The sequence below is a fragment of the Borostomias antarcticus genome (assembly GCF_949987555.1).
Source record: "Borostomias antarcticus genome assembly, chromosome: 36".
Taxonomy (NCBI): domain Eukaryota; kingdom Metazoa; phylum Chordata; class Actinopteri; order Stomiiformes; family Stomiidae; genus Borostomias; species Borostomias antarcticus.
Window position 1 is genome coordinate 867,196 of NC_140269.1, and position 7,500 is coordinate 874,695.

Here is a 7,500-nt window from a genome sequence, read left to right on the forward strand (position 1 = left end):
GAGGACGATAGACGCTACTGCTGCTGCTGTTGTCATGGTGACGCGGTGTAGCCAGGGAGGAGGGTGCGTCGGCGGAGAGGAACGGTGAAACTCCTCACTAGTGTCTTTTTCAGCCACGCTGATCAGCTCAGATACCCCAACCTAGTCGGTAGCACACACACACACACACACACTCACACTACAACCAGCCACTATGGGAGGGAAGCTATGGGGGGTGGGAAGTGCCACGTTTAGCAGGCATGTTGTGAGTGTGTGTGTGTGCGTGTGTGCGTGTGTGCGTCTATAGACGCACACACGCACACACACACACACACACACTCACACGCACACCTTATCCTTGCAAAGACATAGTTAGGGAATCAGCCAATCAGATCGCTGGGATTTGCATATATCTTTAGCAAAGATAAGGTGTGCGTGTGAGTGTGTGTGTGTGTGTGTGTGCGTGAGTGCGTCTATGTGGAACTTAGTGCAAAATTAGACGCACACACACACACACAGACGCACACACACGTTCATTCATTTGTTCGTTTACTCCAGTGTGTGGAATGTGCCACGTTTCGTTAATTGCGTTGAGCGTGTGTGTGTGTGCGTGTGTGTGTGTGTGTGCTAAGCTAGTTAGCAAGATGGCTGCGCGTGACGTACTAACGTAATCGGCCGCGCTGCGTGCGACGTCATCTGCCACGTTTCGTTAATTGCGTTGAGCGTGTGTGTGTGTGTGTGTGTGTGTGTGTGTGTGTGTGCTAAGCTAGTTAGCAAGATGGCTGCGCGTGACGTACTGACGTAATCGGCCGCGCTGCGTGCGACGTCATTTGCGTGCGTTCCAGCTGGACACAACCCGTTATAGTATACCTCCATAATCCGTGTATGGTTCGTTCTTTGGTTTTTCTGTTTCAAAACGAAATTGGAAAAAACAAAAAAACGAGTGAATTTTCGTTTTTCCGTTTTGGTTTTAAAACAAAAAAATAGAAAAACCAAACCGAGAAAAACCGAGATGATTTGGTTTGGTTTTTCAAAACGGAAAAACGAAAAATCAGAAAAACTAACGCTGTGTGGTTTGTTTTGGTTTGCGTTCGGTGTACGTTCGGCGCATATACAGGCTGCTGCCGAGTGGGCGTCATCTGCCTGTCATCCATGGACTGACTATGAAACGTGCCTAACCCCCGAGTCGCTCTGGCTCCTTCCGACCGTAACACATCTAGAAATCACCAGGGGGGTGGTTATTCTACCTACGGCTCTGGGAACAAAGGGTGCTGTTCCTAAATAAACTAGGTTGATGCAAACTTTTGGCTTCTTCTTCAGTCCATTTTGAGGCAGCATTCCAGGGTGCTGAACCGATCGACACATGCGTAGCCTACAGCATTCATAATTGGCTACATTGTTGATGGAAAATACTCTTTTACATTCTAAGTGCCTTATATATATTTCATATATTTTCATTTATGAATCACCAGTGACAGGCCTACTTGTGTTCCCCACAAAAGTGCCATTGCGCACGCAGCAGAATGTCTGACTCTGAAAACATCAACTGACGCAAATAATGTCCAATAACCCTGATAAAAAATCGGAAAATAAATTAAATGGAAAAAAAAAAAGAAATAACATTACATGATGCCGTGACCCCAACAAACATAATGGGGAAAACACTGAGATATGCATGGAGAGCAGGAGTCGAAGCCATGCCCACCAAATATCAACAGCTCACAGATGCACGGGACAATGTGACAGGTAGGCTAGAAATAATAGCAAAGGACACATTCAAGATGGCACAACAAACAACATGTATAGGCAACAAAAATGGCCCATATGATAGAGTATGAATACATGGTCAACCGTGGTGGCCTGATACCCAATGCACCAACTCCCCGTTGCTCGTGTGTGTGATGACAGACTATCCAACAGCTATCCAAATGGCAATCACATCCAATTACGCACAGCTAGGGCTATTGGTTAATGCAGACTATTGTATATAATGATCCGGGGGTAGTTGCACACATTTGATGGGGATGAACTACTGTATCTTATACTGTATGTCCATTCAAATAAGGGATGGTTGCAGAATAATCATGGTCAAACCTGTTCCATCTCGCGGGCGGGTCCAGTGGGGACAACACCGAAAAATATGCACTACAAGGTCTACCTTGGTCCAGGTGTACCGCCGTCCGACAGCTTAATTATTTAAAGACATTATTTATTGGACATTATTTGCGTCAGTTGATGTTTTCAGAGTCAGACATTCTGCTGCGTGCGCAATGGCACTTTTGTGGGGAACACAAGTAGGCCTGTCACTGGTGATTCATAAATGAAAATATATGAAATATATATAAGGCACTTAGAATGTAAAAGAGTATTTTCCATCAACAATGTAGCCAATTATGAATGCTGTAGGCTACGCATGTGTCGATCGGTTCAGCACCCTGGAATGCTGCCTCAAAATGGACTGAAGAAGAAGCCAAAAGTTTGCATCAACCTAGTTTATTTAGGAACAGCACCCTTTGTTCCCAGAGCCGTAGGTAGAATAACCACCCCCCTGGTGATTTCTAGATGTGTTACGGTCGGAAGGAGCCAGAGCGACTCGGGGGTTAGGCACGTTTCATAGTCAGTCCATGGATGACAGGCAGATGATGCCCACTCGGCAGCAGCCTGTATATGCGCCGAACGTACACCGAACGCAAACCAAAACAAACCACACAGCGTTAGTTTTTCTGATTTTTCGTTTTTCCGTTTTGAAAAACCAAACCAAATCATCTCGGTTTTTCTCGGTTTGGTTTTTCTATTTTTTTGTTTTAAAACCAAAACGGAAAAACGAAAATTCACTCGTTTTTTTGTTTTTCCAATTTCGTTTTGAAACAGAAAAACCAAAGAACGAACCATACACGGATTATGGAGGTATACTATAACGGGTTGTGTCCAGCTGGAACGCACGCAAATGACGTCGCACGCAGCGCGGCCGATTACGTCAGTACGTCACGCGCAGCCATCTTGCTAACTAGCTTAGCACACACACACACACACACACACACACACACGCTCAACGCAATTAACGAAACGTGGCAGATGACGTCGCACGCAGCGCGGCCGATTACGTTAGTACGTCACGCGCAGCCATCTTGCTAACTAGCTTAGCACACACACACACACGCACACACACACACGCTCAACGCAATTAACGAAACGTGGCACATTCCACACACTGGAGTAAACGAACAAATGAATGAACGTGTGTGTGCGTCTGTGTGTGTGTGTGTGCGTCTAATTTTGCACTAAGTTCCACATAGACGCACTCACGCACACACACACACACACACACTCACACGCACACCTTATCTTTGCTAAAGATATATGCAAATCCCAGCGATCTGATTGGCTGATTCCCTAACTATGTCTTTGCAAGGATAAGGTGTGCGTGTGAGTGTGTGTGTGTGTGTGTGTGCGTGTGTGCGTCTATAGACGCACACACGCACACACGCACACACACACACTCACAACATGCCTGCTAAACGTGGCACTTCCCACCCCCCATAAGCATCCCCTCCATCACACACACGTGTGTGTGTGTGTGTGTGTGTGTGTGTGTCTGTGTGTGTGTGTGTGTGTGTGTGTGTGTGTGTGTGTGATGGAGTGGATGTTAGTGTGATAACAGTAATGACATGGCAGACTGCCAGGGTGTGGGAGCCATTGCATCAGATTCATGTGTCCTTTAATGACAAATCCCCTTTAATGACAAATCCTGTCGAATCAATACAGGCAAGCAAGCAGCCGTGTGAATGTGTGTGTGTCTTCTTCTTCTTCTTCTCCTTCTCCTTCTCCTTCTCCTTCTTCTTCTTCTTCTTCTTCTTCTCCTTCTCCTTCTCCTTCTCCTTCTCCTTCTTCTTCTTCTTCTCCTTCTCCTTCTCCTTCTCCTTCTTCTTCTTCTTCGTATGGGTCGGTTGTTGCTTCGAGCGGCTATTCTTTTACCACCCGAGCCTGGGTGAGGGGGTCACATATCCAGGCACACCTCCAGGAGCCATATCACCGCTTTGTCATCCACGACCGGCAGGCCACACATTCCATTGGGTGTCCGATATATCGGACAGTCCTGGATGACGTGGTCTGCGGTATGTCCCTTGGCACCACACTCACACGCCGCACAGGATACCAAGCTCCATCTGTGCATCGATGAGTGGAAGCGTCCGACGCCAGCCCGAGGTGATTAAGCCTCACCCACGCCGGTCTGGGTAAGTCCATCCTGGGAGGGGAAGGACCAGCGGCTGGGAGGTGTTTGCCTCTCGCTCCGCATGACAGGTGTGGTCTGCTCATCCCACCTCGTCCACGTTGTAGGTGTTAGGTGATGGGAGGCACCTCGCTGATCTATGGGTAAGGAGGCAGTAGCTTTTCCAGTTGGCTTTTGGGAAGTTCCCTTCACCGGCTCGCTCGGGACGAGGTCCACGAGTTTAGACATGTTTATCAGCGATGGTCGATGTTGGGGCCACAGGAACTTTCCTAGCACGCGTCTATCAGGGAGCCGGTTATCAACGCCGACGCTCGCGAATGCCAGGTTAGGATTCGTCCCAGTTTTCCAGCGACCTGAGACAAAGCTGGCTGCGCCTTTGGGATCATACAGCAGGGTCAGGCTGTTGTTAGCTGCCAAAGCAGCCAGGTTTTCTCTGTCGGATGTATTGGTGCAGCACCCCCAATCCTCGTGCTGACATTGAAGTCGCCAGCATAGAGGCAGGGGTGGGAAAAGACTGGGAGATCCGCTGGTGTGATTCACGAGGGCGGAGGCTTGTAGACGTTGACAATTTTGACCAACCACTGAATCTCCGAGCCAGTCGGGGATTGGTTGACAAGAGTCCAGTTCAAACTTTGATGGACGAACGTAGCGAGGCCATGCTTCCTGCTTAGGACCCAAATTTGGGAGAACTAGCTTATCTGCTGTTACGCAGTGGGTCTCCTGGAGGAGGATGACGAGGGCCTTGGTGGTGCAGGCCAGGTGCTCGATGACGTCGATCTTACTGGGGATGAGGCCTTCGGAGTTCAGCTCCGCCAGCTACCCTCCCCGCCTGAAGCAGCTGAACACCAGCTACCCTCCCCGCCTGAAGCAGCTGAACACCAGCTACCCTCCCCGCCTGAAGCATCTGAACACCAGCTACCCTCCCCGCCTGTAGCAGCTGAACACCAGCTACCCTCCCCGCCTGTAGCATCTGAACACCAGCTACCCTCCCCGCCTGTAGCAGCTGAACACCAGCTACCCTCCCCGCCTGTAGCAGCTGAACACCAGCCCGGGTGGGGGCCCTCAGTTGGCAGACTTTGCTTCGCTTACGGTGGTTAATCGCAGCTGTGTGTTTGTGTGTGTGTGTGTGTGTGTGTGTGTGTGTGTGTGTGTGTGTCTGGACTAGCTCTGCAGCGTGCCTGGGGCTTAGACTTAGTGGTGGACTGCGTTGTCAGAACATTTAATTCAGATTTAAGTCCCGGTTTGCAAACTCCACTGGCCTGTCACATCCAGCTCCTCCTGGTTTCAGAGCACGGCGTACATGTGTGTGTGTGTGTGTGTGTGTGTGTGTGTGTATGTGTGTGTGTGTGTGTGTGTGTGTGTGTGTATGTGTGTGTGTGTGTGTGGTTTCAGAGCTGCCTCCTGGGCTACAAACTGCCACCAGTACAGCACATTGTTGTACAGTAATAGTTAGACAGAGGTGTGTGGACAGACCTGCTGAGGGGGTCTGGAGACTGTCTTTCACTGTTGTTTTTAAAGACATGCCATGTGGATTTCAGAGCTCTGTTTAATTGGAGGTCTGCCCGGCACATAGCCACGCCCACTCTGAGGCCTGGCGCTGAGGGGGAACAGCAGGGAACCAAGCTGACGGATGGAGGGAGGAAAGTTCTGGAACCCTCCGGGACATTCCAGAATGCCTGTGTGTTCCGTAGGCGCAGGGTTCCGGAGGAGAAGAGTGAATAAGACAGGGGGGGGGAGGAGACATGAGGAGAGCAGAGGAGAGATAAGATAAAACAAGTAAAACTTTATTCTCCATTAAATTGATATGTAATGGATATGTTTCTTTGGCTCTGTATAAAAGTACCCAGCACCCAGTACAAAAACAGACAATACAACAATAAAAAATAGTTAAAAAAACAAACACACAAATGCATAAAAGATATTCTATCAGCAACAGTCTACTTGGGCTTTGGGGAGGGGAGACTGATTGTGTTGGAGCATGTCCCTGTGTAGAGTGGTGGTAGCAGAGGGAAAAAATGATTATGTATATCTGTTCATCCTTATATCCATACCTCAGAGAGAGGAGGAGAGGGGATGTGGAGAAGAGGAGATGAGGAGGAGAGGAGAGGTGAGGAGGAGAGGAGAGGTGAGGGGAGGTGGGGAGAGGTAAGGAGAGGAGGCGGAGAGGAGAGAAGGTAGAGAGGAGAGGAGGCGGAGAGGAGAAGAGGAGAGGAGAGGAGGCCGAGAGGAGGAGAGGAGAGGAGAGGAGAGGAGAGGAGAGGAGAGGAGAGGAGAGGAGAGGAGAGGAGAGGAGGTGGAGAGGAGAGAAGGTAGAGAGGAGGTGGAGAGGAGAGAAGGTAGAGAGGAGGTGGAGAGGAGAGAAGGTAGAGAGGAGGTGGAGAGGAGAGGAGGAGAGGAGAGGTGAGGAGGAGAGGAGGTGGAGAGGAGGTGGAGAGGAGAGAAGGTAGAGAGGAGGCGGAGAGGAGAGAAGGTAGAGAGGAGGCGGAGAGGAGAGAAGGTAGAGAGGAGGCGGAGAGGAGAGAAGGTAGAGAGGAGGCGGAGAGGAGAGAAGGTAGAGAGGAGAGAAGGTAGAGAGGAGGTGGAGAGGAGGTGAGGTGGAGAGGAGAGGAGGTAGAGAGGAGGTGAGTCCTGTGTGACTGATGGAGAGAGGAGCCCCTCAGCTCTCCATCCCCACCACACCACAGGGACTCACACCCACAAAGTCACCCTGGCACTTTCACACAGCCAGCCCAACACACACACACACACACAAATAATCTATCTCTCTTACACACACACACACACACACACACACACACACACACACACAAACTGTCTCTCTCTCTCTCACATACACACACACACACACACACACACAAACTCTCTCTCTCTCACGCACACACACACGCACACCCCTACAGACAAACTTCTCTCTTCAAAGACACACCCAAAACTCTAAGACACACACCCTGACTCATCTCTAGACGCACACACTTTAATACACACACACACACACACACACACACACACACACACACACACTCTCTCTCTCTCTCTGTGTACTCTCTGAAACACACACTCAGCAGTTTCTTGCTCAGTCTTATGACATCATGGTTGATGTGTCCCGCTGTCATTGATGAGTGGACCTGCGGCTGCTGTTTCTAGATGATTTCACACTCCTCATATTGACTTTGACGTTCCGTGCCAAAGCGAGGTTGTCACTGCTGCTGCTGTTATTTATCCCGTCTCACAAGCCTCTCAGCTCCTTTGTTATGTCCCTGTATCGGGTCTATGTGTGTCATGTCCCCCTG

The 7,500-nt window shown here is 49.7% G+C and overlaps 1 protein-coding gene across 1 annotated transcript in view; it reads left to right on the top strand.

The window, feature by feature from the left end:
- The window catches only part of LOC311328004 (CUB and sushi domain-containing protein 3-like), a gene marked incomplete at its 3' end in the record, with an annotated part of 605,137 nt that overhangs the window by 268,886 nt on the left and 328,751 nt on the right, over positions 1 to 7,500 (top strand).